Genomic DNA, 16,052 nt, shown 5'->3' with positions numbered 1-16,052 from the left:
TCCACTCAGGGGTCCTGAGGTCTGTGGGGATGGATGTAATTTCACCCTGGATGCTTGGTCTCCATATGATAGCTACATCTTCTGCCTTATCTGAGGCCATGTCTGAACCTGGAAAATAGGTGGTGTTTAAAAACATGTTAGCAAATGTTTTTAAGAACTAGTGTAAACAGGATTTAAGACTTTTAAAACATTCTAGCTGGTCATGCTTGACCTAGTTTCTTAACCTAGACGGGACCTGTAAGACTAGAGATAGTTAGGATTTTGTTTTAATTTTTTTTGGTCAGAATTTGCCAAGTTGTAGAAACCAAAACTTTTCATTGGAAAGGATTTATTTAGACAAAACTTTAGTCAAGAAGATTTGTCAAGTCCAGGCATAATTACTGATGGGTCAGAGAGATTGGGCAGCCAGTGGTTAGGGCACTCATGGGATGTGAGAGACTCAGGTTCAAGTTCCTGCTCCAAAGTAGTCAGAGTATGGATTTGAACATGAATCTCCCACATCCCAGATGGGAGGTCTCTGTCTTTCTCATGTTGCACTAAAACTAGAAAGGTCTCAGTTCCATCCTAAAGAAGAATGGAAGAAATCTGGAAAAAAATTTGTGGGACAGGAAAAACCTTTTCTTCCAAGCTACCATATGAGAGGAGAATTCAACAGAAACTCTGCAACTATGCACTTGATATTCCAGATGCTCATTTCCTCACCCATGGGTTTTTCCCCACAGGAAAGAGAAAGGTAGCCCTAAATTTAAAACATAGAGCTGTCCTAATGAACTCAGTAACGTTCTCTATACAGTGACTAATGTAATTTCACAAACAGTCAAATAGGATCATTGCATTGTAGAACTATGACTACTGGAGACCTCCATAGTACCTTATATGTTATATCTCTATATGTCCTGTTGCTTGAGTTTATCTAATCTGACTTCTACAACTTCTCACGATAAACAAGTCTACAGGGTGCTTGTGCAATTTATTTAATTTCTAGCCATATGTACAATTTTAGATGTTGATTGATGAGTTCAAAATCTGTACAGCCCATAAAACTAAGATCTCAGGAGTTCATATAGCAACCAAGAGCTACAAAGAAATATATAAAAAATCTGTAAGGCTAAATACTATGAGATTATCACTACACTACATAGCAAATATTAAAAGTGTGCCTGCAAGAGGCATAATCTCTCCTTGATACACATGTTCAACTCCCTCAGCTGTAATACAATAGAATTTAATTTTGTGTAGTGCATTTCATCAAAACTGTATCTCAGAACACTTTATTGAGGTACAGTAGCAGAGGGAGAGAGAAATTAAAATGTGGTTATGCAGAGAAGTGACTATAAAATGGCACTGTAGGGTTCCGTGTTTATAGTGTCTCGCTGATCCCATAACAAATTTTCTTGGAGTACAAATAAAATGTGATTTATTTCCTAACTACCAGCCTCACAAATTCCACCTATGTCCTGTGAGTCAAGTGGAGTTCTTTCCTTCTCATGCATCATTAAGAGTAATAAAGATTCTGCAGACAAATTATGCCCTCAATTGCAACTCCATCATCCTCTACCAGGGCTTTAATTTGCAAAGATGGGCAAATAATGTAAAAATTTGCTTGTCAACTTAGATTTGGCCTTGTTTTACTTTTTATTATATAAGGTTAGCAAAACTATATTTTCATCTGAATTACAGACCTTAAAGTGTATCCAAATTGGAGGAATTAACACTTCTAAGGAAGGAATTACAACACATATGGAATCCAGTTGAGCAGATGTACATTCAATGCAAAATAATGAATTCATCATTTTTGATTATTTTACTACACCCATAAGTATATAGGTGCTTGGTAGAAAACACACATATAAACCCCAAGGAGCTTACCTTAGTTCCTCAGACTCTGTGCTTATAATTTAGGGAGAAGCACACTATCCCTGGGAGGACTGGAGGCCATGTGCAGACTCAAAGCCTGCTAGGCAACCAAGAAGGAGAGACACCTTTGAACAGTAGGGACCCCTGTGGGCTCAGGACATGATAGCAGATGGGCCTAGATGGCCACTAGCGCACCTGCTTGTGGGAGGAGCAGTGTCTGAGAGAAACGAGTAAGGAAGACTCAAAAGATTAACAAGTAAAAGCCAGGGAATGAGAGCTAGCCTGACCAAGAAGAAGGAGATGCCCATCCCCAAGAGCACTGCGAGAGGAGAGAAGCCATTTTGGAGTAGTCTGGAGCCAGCCACAAAAAGGGCAGGACTGGCTGTGTGGTGAGCTGGTGAGTCCCAGGCCTGCATGCACGGTTCCCCCTGAGAATTGGCCTTTGGGTACCTGGAAGCAAGACTCCCCGGCTTGGTCCTTTCCTTCTTCAAGGTGACTCCCCAGTGTATGGACTTTTGTTGTGAAAATTCCCCACCCAACCAGGCTGAGCTAGGCCTCCAGCTCCTTAGGTAAACAAGTTACCATGTGGCAAGCACTGTTCTTGCTGCTAGGTCAGGGCTGCCTGCCCATCTGCTATGACTGTACATGAGCACGAGGGTAGGAAATTAGAGTTAGGATTTTAGTAGAGTCATTATAATTTTCACCGGGATCCCTGCATCCCTTTGTGGAGAGGGGGAATCTGGGAAACAGAAGCAGCCTGATTCCTGCATGAAAAGGATCCCTGCCAACTGCCGCTACTGAGGAGTCCACATCCATCTCTGAACCTGAGGTCCATTCACGGAGTTGTGAGTACACCATTGTGACATTCCCCTGGTGTTATCTGGACCAGTCATCTGCTAGGTCACTCCAATCCCTGACTCTGGGAGCCAGCTTTACCCTGCTCTGCTGTGAGAACCCCCACTCCTGGGCTGTTCATGCACAGCCTCTGGCATGTAAGCTGCTCTTTGGATTGTGCAACTGAATGACACTAGCCAATATCTCCAGTCCCAGACACAACCCTAGGAACCTCCATCTTGCAGTGTCCAGTTATGCCCGCTGCACACTGCAAGCTTACATAAGTTCATCAATTTAACAAAGAAATTGATATGTACCAGGCTTGTTATCCCAAGGGGAGTCTCTGACATGCTTCAAACCAAACACACTGCTTCAGTTAGAATAAACAAACAAATTTATGAACTATGAAAGATAGATTTTAAGTGATGGTAAGTTAAAACATAAAAAGTTGGATTTGGTCAAATGAAATAAAAGCAAAACGCATTCTAAGCTGATCTTATCGCTTTCAGTGCCGTTACAAACACCACAGGCGGGGTGGTTGCCCTTCAGCCAGGCTCTCCCCTTTGATCAGCGCTTCAGTCGCTTGGTGGTGGTATCTGTAGATGGAGGTGGAAGACAGAGGAAGAGCATGGCAAACGTCTCTCCCTTTTATCATGTTCTTTCTTCCCTCTTGGCTTTGCCCCCCCCCTTCAGAATCAGGTGAGCATTACCTCATTGCAATCCCAAACTGACCAAAGGAAGTAGGGTAACTCACTCGAGAGTCCAACAGATCCTTTTGTTGCTGCCTAGGTCAGCGTCCTTTGTTCCTGTGAGGCTGAGCTGGGTTTGTTAGATCATCTGGCTCAGCTGGTAGTGATCAATGGCTCCATGTCTATTTGGCAGCCAGTATCAAGTGGAATGCCCAAGTGTCGGTCCTGGGGCTGGTTTTGTTCAATATCTTCATTAATGATCTGGAGGATGGTGTGGACTGCACCCTCAGCAAGTTTGCACATGGCACTAAACTGGGAAGAGTGGTAGATATGCTGGAAGGTAGGGATAGGATACAGAGGGACCTAGACAAATTAAAGGATTGGGCCAAAAGAAATCTGATGAGGTTCAACAAGGACAAGTGCAGAGTCCTGCACTTAGGATGGAAGAATCCCACGCACTGCTACAGACTAGGGACCGAGCGGCTAGGCAGCAGTTCTGCAGAAAAGGACCGAGGGGTTACAGTGGACAAGAAGCTTGGCAACAGTGTGCCCTTGTTGCCAAGAAGGCTAATGGCATTTTGGGCTGTATAAGTAGGAGCATTGCCAGCAGATCAAGGGATGTGATCATTCCCCTCTATTCGGCATTGGTAAGGCCTCATCTGGAGTACTGTGTCTGGAGTACAGTTTTGGGCCCCACACTACAAGAAGGATGGGGAAAATTGGAAAGAGTCCAGTGAAGGGCAACAAAAATGAGTAGGGGGCTGGAGCACATGACTTATGAGGAGAGGCTGAGGGAACTGGGATTATTTAGTCTGCAGAAGAGAAGAATGAGGGGGGATTTGATAGCTGCTTTCAACTACCTGAAAGGGGGTTCCAAAGAGGATGGATCTAGACTGTTCTCAGTGGTAGCAGATGACAGAACAAGGAGTAATGGTCTCAAGTTGCCATAGGGGAGGTTTAGGTTGGATATTAGGAAAAACTTTTTCACTAAGAGGGAGGTGAAGCACTGGAATGGGTTACTTAGGGAGGTGGTGAAATCTCCTTCCTTAGAGGTTTTTAAGGTCAAGCTTGACAAAGGCCTGGCTGGGATAATTTAGTTGAGGATTGGTCCTGCTTTGAGCAGGGGTTGGGCTAGATGACCTCCTGAGGTCCTTTCCAACCCAGATATTCTATGATTCTATGATTGTCCCATACATGCCCTGATGAGGTGTGAACTGCCTCTCTGCTGTTGGAGAGTTTTTGCCTGGGCTTATTTTAAGCCATGAAGACACATTTTCAGCCTCATAGCTATATACATGAAATTATAACCTATAACACTACTTTAACATTACTGTAACAACAATTACTATAACATCACTATAACAACAATGCTCAGTGCATCAGGAGCCTTCCAAAGACACCCGACATGACAAACTTTGCATTGGATACCACACAATCATTTTACAAGGATGAACATGGGGGTGCTGGGTGTTCCCCCGAGGTACAGAGCATCACAACCATCTTCTACTTAAATAGCGAAATTGTTTGGAGACCCCCTCCCTCCCATTCCCCGTACTGTGTCCTCATGTCAGAGGGTAAGGTCTTGGGGATTTTATACCTGCTCCCTGGTAAACCTTTGGAGGGATTTACCATCTCATCCCACATGTGAGGCTGTTGGGCTGTACTGAACCCAATCAGCCAAGTTGTTTTGCTGCTGCAGAAAACATTGTTGTCAGAGGTCATCAAGGGCCCCTATGAGATATGTGTATGAAAGGAACACTGCATTTTACTTTTGCTCTATCAGGTCACATGACTGGGGAAATTCATAGGTATTATCAATGTGGGCACTAGTGACCCTGAAAGTAGTGTTTTACCCTGTTATATTTACTTTCTGTTTAATATAATTACTGTGTTGAATATATAGTGTGTGTTTATGTTATTTCTTGGACGTCTCCAACTACCTGGCAAGTAATTGGGGGGTGCCCTGTGATTAGAATTTTCCTTCAAAGCTGCTCTTATTACCCAGCCAGAAAGGAGCGAGGTGGTAGAGGCACCACCAACTAAATTCATATGGGAAGAAAATAAGGAAGTTCTGCCTTGCTGAGCTGGAAATAGGATTCAGAAGAATCAAGGCCTGTCCATCAAAACCTGCAAGGAGATTGGTGCTAAAATATGTAACTGGGTGGATAGGGAACTACACACAAAGACAAGCCCCTAATGCAGGTTTCGTAAATTGTATGGAGGGCCGGTTAGGGGAGAAGGTCGTGGCCCAGCCCCCACCTCCTATCTGCCCCCCCCCAGGACTCCTGCCCCATCCAACCCCCCCATTCCCTGACAGCCTCTCTGGGACTCCTGCCCCATCCACACACCCCCGCTCCCTATCCCCTGACTGCCCCCAGACCTCTGCTGCCCCATCCAACCGCTCCTCTCATTCCTGATGCCCCTCCCCAGGACCCCTGCCCCATCCAACCCCTCCTTTCATTCCTGATGGCTCCCCTGGGACCCCTGCCCCATCCAACCACCCCTTCTCCCTGTCCCCTGACTGCCCCTGAAACCCCTGCCCCTGACTGCCCCTTGCTGCCCCATCCAACACCCCCTCCTTCCTGACTGCCCCCCGGGACCCCTTCCCCCATTCAACCCCTTGTTTCCTCCCCAACCACCATCCACACCCCTGCCCCCTGACCACCACCCCGAACTTCCCTGCCCTCTATCCAACCCCCCCTGCTCCCTGCCCCCTTACCAGGCTGCCTGGAGCACTGGTGGCTGGCAGCGCTACAGCCGCGCCGCCCAGCTGGAGCCGGGCCATGCTGCCGCCGCCACCACCACGCAGCACAGAGCACCGGGTCAGACTGAGCTCTGCAGCTGCGCTGCCCCAGGAGCTCACAGCCCCACCACCCAGAGCATTGCGCCGGCAGCAGAGCGAGCGAGCTGAGGCTGCAGGCGAGGGGGAACAGCGGGGGAGGGACCGGAGGCTAGCCTCCTGGGCCAGGAGCTCGGGGGCCAGGCAGGACGGTCCTGCAGGCTGGATGTGGCCCGGGGGCCATAGTTTGCCCACCCCTGCCCTAATCCAAAGAGTTTACAGTCTAATTGAGGAACTTGTCAGACAAGTGAAGAAATGATATAACCAGGAATGGAAATAGAGGGAGGAAAGAAGACACAGAGGGACATGTAGATATGATCGCACAGTCTAACAGTTTAAGCACATGAACATCTAAGTGGTTCACCAATTTTGTTTGTTGTTAATTGGGAAGTATTAAGCCCTTGTTTGTAGACAGTGCAGCAGATGTAAACTTGTAGGAGTGATCAGAAAGATATAAAAGTGGAGGCATGGCAGGTGGATTCTGGAAGGCTTTTCAAAGTAGAGCTAGTCAGGAATTTTTTATGAAACATTATTTCACCAAAAAATTCTGATTTATCAAACTGAAATTGTTCATGTGTTGGGAAGAGATCAGTTTTGATGAATTTCCTAACTTGAAAAAATATTTTGAAATTTTCTAAATAAGTTTCAGTTTTACATTTCAAAAAGTTTTTTGTTTCAAAATGTAACTTAATTTACACTGCAAAAAAGAGGAGAGGTTGAAATCAAACATTTTGATTGACCTGAACTGAAATGTGTTTCAGTTTGTCAGTTTGCAAAAATGTTTGAGATTTTACTTTTCATCTCGATTTGGGTTCGAAAAAAATTTAAAAATCTTAAAAGTTCTTTTGGGACAAAACACTTTTTCCCAACCAGTCTGAGTTCTAAGAACAAACGGCAGCAGGGAATCATAGAAACATAGAAGTGTAGGACTGGAAGGGACTTCAATAAGTCAACTAGTCTAGTCCCCTGCACTCAAGGCAGGACTAAATAATAACTAGACCATTCCTGACAGGTGTTTGTCTAACCTGTTCTTAAAAACCTCCAATGACAGAGGTTTCACAACCTCCTCGGCAGTTCGTTCCAGCGCTTAACTATGCTGACAGTTAGGAAGTTTTTCCTTATGTCCAACCTTAACCCCCATTGCTGCAATTTAAGCCCATTGTTTCTTGTCCTACCCTCAGAGGTTAAGGAGAACAATTTTTCACTCTTCTCCTTGTAACAAACTTTTATGTATTTGAAAACTGTTATCATGTCCCCCCTCAGGCTTCTCCTTTCCAGACTAAACAAACCCAATTTTTTCAATCTTTCCTCATAGGTCATGTTTTCTAGACCTTTAATCATTTTTGTTTCTCTCCTCTGGGCTTTCTCCAATTTGTCTACATCTTTCCTACAATGTGGTGCCCAGAACTGGACACCATACTCCAGCTGAGGCCTTGTCAGGGTGGAAGAAGCCATAGACTTGGTTATGAGAGAACTATAAATGGATATCAAAGCTGGTGTCATATTTGCAAAGAAAGAGTTGGGAGGGGTGGGGGACTTGCCTAATCAGAGATATAAATATAGGATAGAGGGGCTTGAAAACTAGGACAAGACTTTTGAATTTTATACGCAGCAGAATGGGGAGCCAATGCTTTGTACCATGTGTTTATTGGATTCACACCTGATGCAAAACACATAGCTAACAATTTTCTCTTCCCACGGATTCTAAATATATTTTCAGTATGTTGGATTCTCCTATTTTTCTATGGTTTTTAAATATGCAGAAGTAATTTATTCATATTAGAGCTTTGCAGTATACATAAGACAAATATAAAATAAAGTATTGTGTGGATTAAAAGCACCTTGGAGCAGGGATCAGTCCTTTTTGTGTCTGTAAAAGACCCTGAATACCTACAGCATGGTGCTGTACAAATGATAATAATTAATGCATGTAATGCTTATTTAATTTGATGCCTTTAGAGGCACACTTTAATTTATTGTTGTAAAAAGCAGACCACACCTGAAGAATTATGGTGAGTTAAAAGTCTCCATCCTCTCATTAAGAAGTAGAAATTTTATTCCTGTTATATCCCTTCTTGTTATTGATGATCTCATGAAATCACAGTTTGAAAACATGGTGGATTTTGTCACTGAGTGGGACATAAACATTTGCACTGCTATGTCATACTTATGGGCTAGACTGTAACTTTGACTATGCAACTATGCAGGGAGTAAGAACCACCTTATACCTTTGTGTGAACCAGCCAGACTTTGAGTTCATTACCTTCTTTCCACCCAGAACAAACTGGTTCCATCCCACCCACCATGCAGCCATCACAACTGAGCCACAGGGAGTGTCATAATTTGCTGCTTTTATACGTTACTACCAGATTACTATGAATTACAGGGAAGTGGGTAGGGAACTGTACCCCTGGTACAATGCCTCCAAAGACTGTTCCTAAAGGCAGTCTAGCCCTGTGAATCTTAGGTTTACTGTAGTACCTGAGCATCTCCCAACCGCTATTTTTTTATCCTCACAACACACCTGTGAGGTAGGGAAGTGCTATTTTCTTCATTGTACAGATGGGGATCTGAGACACAGAGAAAAACTAAGTGATTTGCCCATGATCACATAGGAAGTGTGTGGTAGGGCAGGGAATTGAACCTGAATCTACAGCTAACCATAACCACTGAAGCACTCTTCCTTTCCAATATGGATTCATAGATTCAAAGGCCAGGAGGGAACATTGACATCATCTACTCTGACCTCATGTACAACAAAGACCATAGAACTTCTCCAAAACAATTCCTAGAACATATCTTTTAGAAAAAACATCCAATCTTGATATAAAAAGTCCCGATGATGGACAATGAACCACAATCACTAGTAAATTGTTTCAATGGTTAATTAACCTCACTGTAAAAATATTTACTCTTTATTTCCAGCCTGAATTTGTCTAGCTTCAACTTCCAGCCATTGGAGTGTGTTATACTTTTCTCTGCTAGATTGAAGACCCCAATATTAAATATTTGTTCCCCATATACCTGAGTCACAACTGTAAACAATTATGTGAAGTCCCTGATTCTACTGTCTTTGACAGGAGTAATTTCACTGAAGTCTATGGATTTTTCATAGGTGTAAAGCCACTCCAAGTAGAACCAGGCGTAAAATGCATAGATGTGCAAATTTCACCAATATTATTCTGAGCAGGAGAAAAAAATATGGCTGCCTGCTGTTTGGTGGGTTGCAGGATAATTTGCTATTCACAATCTGCCATAGCAAAAAGAATATTTATTATAAAATATGTATTTTGAGAGATTCTCAGGAAAGAGCAGTGCTGGAGTAAATAACATTCTGTAGCAATCCTCATGATCAGCATATGTCACTGGAAAGCAAGGGTACAATATAATTTAGTTTTCTGCATTAGGATGTCACTCTCATAAAACTGCTTTCTCGTTGTACTTAGGAATGTAAGAACTGCCCTATGAGAACTGCCACACAGCCCATTGAACAAGGCCAATGGACAGAAAAATTATGCAAAAACATGTTTGTGAAATCTGATTTATGAGTTGTTCCAACCACCTTGTTCCCTCTCATTCACTTTTCCACAAATATTTGCAAAGTTCCCCTTGACTTCAGTGGGACTAGGACTTGGCCCTAAAAGCAACAAAGCAGAATGATCCCAATATCCAAAACAAATAGTTTCATGTTCTATACACTAACCAGGTGCCCTTTGTTTATTCCATTCAGTTTGTGGAACACTAAAGTACTTTACTCATTGCAACATTAAGTCCTTAATTTTAGGGACTTTTTCTTTGCTTGAGATGTGCATGATTATCATGGAGTCTTAGGAAAGCTGTTTGCTTTACTTCTATGCATCATTAACACACAAATAATTCTAATTAGAGATCACTCAGTGCAAAATATGAATAAATCTTTATGATTTAGGGATTATGCAGTGGCAGAATTTATTTTATTTGGTATGTTTGAGAGCATTATGCCCAGATCGATTAGCATTCCAATGCCATCCTGTCCCTAAAGAATTCATGCTGCTTGCTGATGCTGTAGTACTTTTGGAAAGAAACCAAATTGGTTTTTTTTATGATTAGAGGCCTGAGACTAGAACACCCAGGTATCCCTCAGATATGGCCTATTCCAGAACATTTCCAAGAGATTGCTTTGTTTAGCTGCCACTTCCATAACTAGCTCCTTTACTACGTAAAATGCACCATCCTGGCTTATCTCGTGCCAGATCTCGTACAGTGACTACCCTAAAGAGGATCCCAGCTAATTACTCTGGAAAAAGACCTGAGAATCAGTGTGGACAGCTCAGTGAAGATCTCCAGATAATGTGCAGCAGCAGTCAAAACAGCGAGTAAAATGTTAGGATGAATGAGGAATGGGATGGAGAATAATACTGTATTAACATGCCATTACATAAATCAGTGGTATACCTTCACCTGGAAGTCTGTGTTAGAATCATAGAAACATAGCATATCAGGGTTGGAAGGGACCTCAGGAGGTCATCTAGTCCAACCCCCCGCTCAAAGCAGGACCAATTCCCAAAAATGTTCTATCACAAAAATGATTTAGCAGGAACGTAGGGGGTTCAGAGCTGCGTGAAAAGAATGATTTGAGGCATGAGAACACTTCTGATTAAGGAGACATTGAAAAGATTAGGACTGTTTATGTGAGATTAGTAAAATAAGACATGATAAAGGTACATAAATAAATGAATGGTATAGAGAATAGGACCGATTGGGAATTTTCCATCACAATATTTTTGACTGAAAATGCTGTACAGACGCCTCCGGGTTACGCAAACCCAACTTATGCAAAACCGCACTTACAGAAAAAGTTCCGAAAGCTAGAAATAGGAGGGGGTTTTTTTTTTGGGGGGGGGGTAATGGTGAGGTATACGTTTCCAACTTACGCAAAATTCAAGTTACACAAGGATAAGTCATGAGTAATAATAAGTCATCTATCTGCAAAATTGAAATTCTATAGGAAAATTTCAATTTTACCACATTTTTCCCTTTTGCATTGGAATCAGATAAAACTGACCCAAATAAAACATTTTCCTTTATTGAATTGAAACATCTGCGTTTGCCTGAGCTGACATGGTGCCTTATAGGAGATGTATTTCAGGTGCCTCTTGCTCCCATTCTCCTTTATGGGCTAATCTTCCTGGCTGGATTATGTCTACCATGAGACACCATAGTCTCCCCTTTAGATGAACTGGAAGTCACATGACCATGATGTATCACAGTAGATGTAGTCCAGCAGGGAAGAATGAGGGTATGATTCATCCTAATTAAAACACTTATGACATACCACAGCAATTCAAAGGGACACAGATTAATGTCAAACCAAGCCAAATTTAAGTATATTAACTAAAATGTATTATTGTATCACCAATATGAATTTTGCTAATGAGATTCCTCTGCTAAAATTTTGGTGAGATCCACTAAGTTGTTCAAAATTTCATTACAATACTTATTACAAATATAATATCCCATAAAGAACGTGTGTGTTTCACTAGACTAGAATAGAAATGACTTAGCCAGTGTCAGGAGCCTGTTCTTTGAGTCTCATTACTATGTTACCACTGTACTACATAGTACTTTTAATCTTCAGTGTGCTTTACAAATATGAACTAGTCAGTCCTCACAAGGGAGGAAAATAATTATTATCCCACATAGTAGAGAGGAAACTGACAGGGAAGGCAAGAGACTTTTGTAGGTTACAGAGGGAATCAGGATTAGAGCCAGGACCAGAATATAGAAGTGCATATTCCAAGTCTCCTGCTCTAACCACCAGACCATACCTCTGTTCATCTGATTTGAAGGACTGACCAGTTTTTTCTTTCCTTCTATCCATCTTTTCTCTTATTTGATTCTGTGCCTACCATAAATTTCCAACAAATATTAAATATTCAACAACATGGATATATAGTCTGCTTATACCTGTGTATTTTCGTGCTTACTCTCCAGAGCATGTTAGGAAATGCATATATTGTAGTAGTTATGCAGCATGATCATACAGTTTGCAGAATGTTTGATGCCATAACAGGTCACACCAAAGTATTTATATCTACATGCCACCTTGAGTTTAATGACACAATCTTGAGTTTAATTAAAGTAGATGGTCGGTAATTTCCCTACATTCTGCTGAGATGAGACATTTCACAACAGATAAACTGACTCAATTTCCATAGCAAAAGTAACTCAAAAATAAGTATTTTTGAACGCGTTTCAAAACTCTCTCCTTCTGAAATAAACATATCAGCAGGATAAGTTCCAACTTACCACTTCCCCAATCACTATCAGCAGCATCTCACAGGCACCATAGAGGACATGTGTCTTGAGTAGGTAATTGAAGGAAAACAGGTAGAATCATAGAATCATGGAATATCAGGGTTGGAAGGGACCTCAGGAGGTCATCTAGTCCAACCCTCTGCTCAAAGCAGGACCTAATCCCCAACTAAATCATCACAGCCAGGGTTTTGTCAAACCTGACCTTAAAAACCTCTAAGGAAGGAGATTCCACCACCTACCTAGGTAACCCATTCCAGTGCTTCACCACCCTCCTAGTGAAAAAGGTTTTCCTAATATCCAACCTAAACCTTCTCCACAACTTCATCCCCAGGTAGTGGTTATGTGGATGAGTTCAGTGGAGTTGTTCCATGTATAAGGGCAAGACAGGAGAAAACACAAAGAGACTTATGAAAGAAGGGATAAATGGACAGTGAAGACTGACATTAATGGCAGTAAGATGTAGACACGGCCTCGATGTGTGCTTCTAGAGAAAGAGCTGAAAGATGTTTCCCACATAGACTCATAGATTCTAGGACTGGAAGGGACCTCGAGAGGTCATAGAGTCCAGTCCCCTGCCCGCATGGCAGGACCAAATACTGTCTAGACCATCCCTGATAGACATTTATCTAACCTACTCTTAAATATCTCCAGAGATGGAGATTCCACAACCTCCCTAGGCAATTTATTCCAGTGTTTAACCACCCTGACAGTTAGGAACTTTTTCCTAATGTCCAACCTAGACCTCCCTTGCTGCAGTTTAAGTCCATTGCTTCTTGTTCTATCCTCAGAGGCTAAGGTGAACAAGTTTTCTCCCTCCTCCTTATGACACCCTTTTAGATACCTGAAAACTGCTATCATGTCCCCTCTCAGTCTTCTCTTTTCCAAACTAAACAAACCCAATTCTTTCAGCCTTCCTTCATAGGTCATGTTCTCAAGACCTTTAATCATTCTTGTTGCTCTTCTCTGGACCCTTTCCAATTTCTCCACATCTTTCTTGAAATGCGGTGCCCAGAACTGGACACAATACTCCAGCTGAGGCCTATCCAGAGCAGAGTAGAGTGGAAGAATGACTTCTCGTCTCTTGCTCACAACACACCTGTTAATACATCCCAGAATCATGTTTGCTTTTTTTGCAACAGCATCACACTGTTGACTCATATTTAGCTTGTGGTCCACTATAACCCCTAGATCCCTTTCTGCTGTACTCCTTCCTAGACAGTCTCTTCCCATTCTGTATGTGTGAAACTGATTTTTTTCTTCCTAAATGGAGCACTTTGCATTTGTCTTTGTTAAACTTCATCCTGTTTAACTCAGACCATTTCTCCAATTTGTCCAGATCATTTTGAATTATGACCCTGTCCTCCAAAGCAGTTGCAATCCCTCCCAGTTTGGTATCATCCGCAAACTTAATAAGCGTACTTTCTATGCCAATATCTAAGTCGTTAATGAAGATATTGAACAGAACCGGTCCCAAAACAGACCCCTGCGGAACCCCACTCGTTATGCCTTTCCAGCAGGATTGGGAACCATTAATAACAACTCTCTGAGTACGGTTATCCAGCCAGTTATGCACCCACCTTATAGTAGCCCCATCTAAATTGCATTTGCCTAGTTTGTCGATAAGAATATCATGCGAGACCATATCAAATGCCTTACTAAAGTCTAGGTATACCACATCCACAGCTTCTCCCTTATCCACAAGACTCGTTATCCTATTGAAGAAAGCTATCAGATTGGTTTGACATGATTTGTTCTTTACAAATCCATGCTGGCTGTTCCCTATCACCTTACCACGTTCCAAGTGTTTGCAGATGATTTCCTTAATTACTTGCTCCATTATCTTCCCTGGCACAGAAGTTAAACTAACTGGTCTGTAGTTTCCTGGGTTGTTTTTATTTCCCTTTTTATAGATGGGCACTATATTTGCCCTTTTCCAGTCTTCTGGAATCTCTCCCGTCTCCCATGATTTTCCGAAGATAATAGCTAGAGGCTCAGATACCTCCTCTATTAGCTCCTTGAGTATTCTAGGATGCATTTCATCAGGCCCTGGTGACTTGCAGGCATCTAACTTTTCTAAGTGATTTTTAACTTGTTCTTTTTTTATTTTATCTGCTAAACCTACCCCCTTCCCATTAGCATTCACTATGTTAGGCATTCCTTCAGACTTCTCGGTGAAGACCGAAACAAAGAAGTCATTAAGCATCTCTGCCATTTCCAAGTTTCCTGTTACTGTTTCTCCCTCTTCACTAAGCAGTGGGCCTACCCTGTCTTTGGTCTTCCTCTTGCTTCTAATGTATTGATAAAAAGTCTTCTTGTTTCCCTTTATTCCCGTAGCTAGTTTGAGTTCATTTTGTGCCTTTGCCTTTCTAATCTTGCCCCTGCATTCCTGTGTTGTTTGCCTATATTCATCCTTTGTAATCTGTCCTAGTTTCCATTTTTTGTATGACTCCTTTTTATTTTTTAGATCATGCAAGATCTCGTGGTTAAGCCAAGGTGGTCTTTTGCCACATTTTCTATCTTTCCTAACCAGTGGAATAGCTTGCTTTTGGGCCCTTAATAGTGTCCCTTTGAAAAACTGCCAACTCTCCTCAGTTGTTTTTCCCCTCAGTCTTGATTCCCATGGGACCTTACCTATCAGCTCTCTGAGCTTACCAAAATCCGCCTTCCTGAAATCCATTGTCTCTATTTTGATGTTCTCCCTTCTACCCTTCCTTAGAATTGCAAACTCTATGATTTCATGATCACTTTCACCCAAGCTGCCTTCTACTTTCAAATTCTCAACGAGTTCCTCCCTATTTGTTAAAATCAAGTCTAGAACAGCTTCCCCCCTAGTAGCTTTTTCAACCTTCTGAAATAAAAAGTTGTCTGCAATGCAGTCCAAGAATTTGTTGGATAGTCTGTGCCCCGCTGTGTTATTTTCCCAACATATATCCGGATAGTTGAAGTCCCCCATCACCACCAAATCATTACAGGTTTGAGTGATTATGAGGATGGTGGGCTTGTCCACAATGACAGAGAAGTAGGAGAAAAGAAAGTGTTTGGGCAGAGATAGGAAACTCAACTTTGGCAATATTAAGTTTAAGTTGATGAAAGGACATACACACAATGTCAAAGAGAGGCCAACATGCCGGTTGAATGAGGGAGAGAGGTCAGGAACAGACGGAGTAATATAAATAATAATGTTGTGACCTCCCAGGGAAATAAGCAAGTTCTCAATCCCATTGCAAGGATGGGTGCAACCTTAAAACTGTCACTATTGCAGAAAGGAATATTGCTCATTCTGGACCTCGGACTGCTGTAAATTCTTGGAGAAAATTCTGAATTTGGGGGATGGGACGAGGGAACCTCTGGAAGGTAAGACATTTAAGATGTATACATAGCTCATCCCACTGAGGTCAATGGGTAAACTCCTTTGAGTTCAATGGGCTCAGGATTGGGCACCCAAAGTCAGTCACTGTGCCAGCTGAATGAAATGGGAAAAGACTTTTTTTAAACTCCAGATAAATAGTGGAAAGTAATTTAGGTTTTATGTTTAT

Source organism: Emys orbicularis, chromosome 1 (assembly GCF_028017835.1).
Source record: "Emys orbicularis isolate rEmyOrb1 chromosome 1, rEmyOrb1.hap1, whole genome shotgun sequence".
Classification (NCBI taxonomy): domain Eukaryota; kingdom Metazoa; phylum Chordata; order Testudines; family Emydidae; genus Emys; species Emys orbicularis.
The sequence above is the reverse complement of the archived record's forward strand: the minus strand, read 5'-3'. Positions refer to the sequence as shown.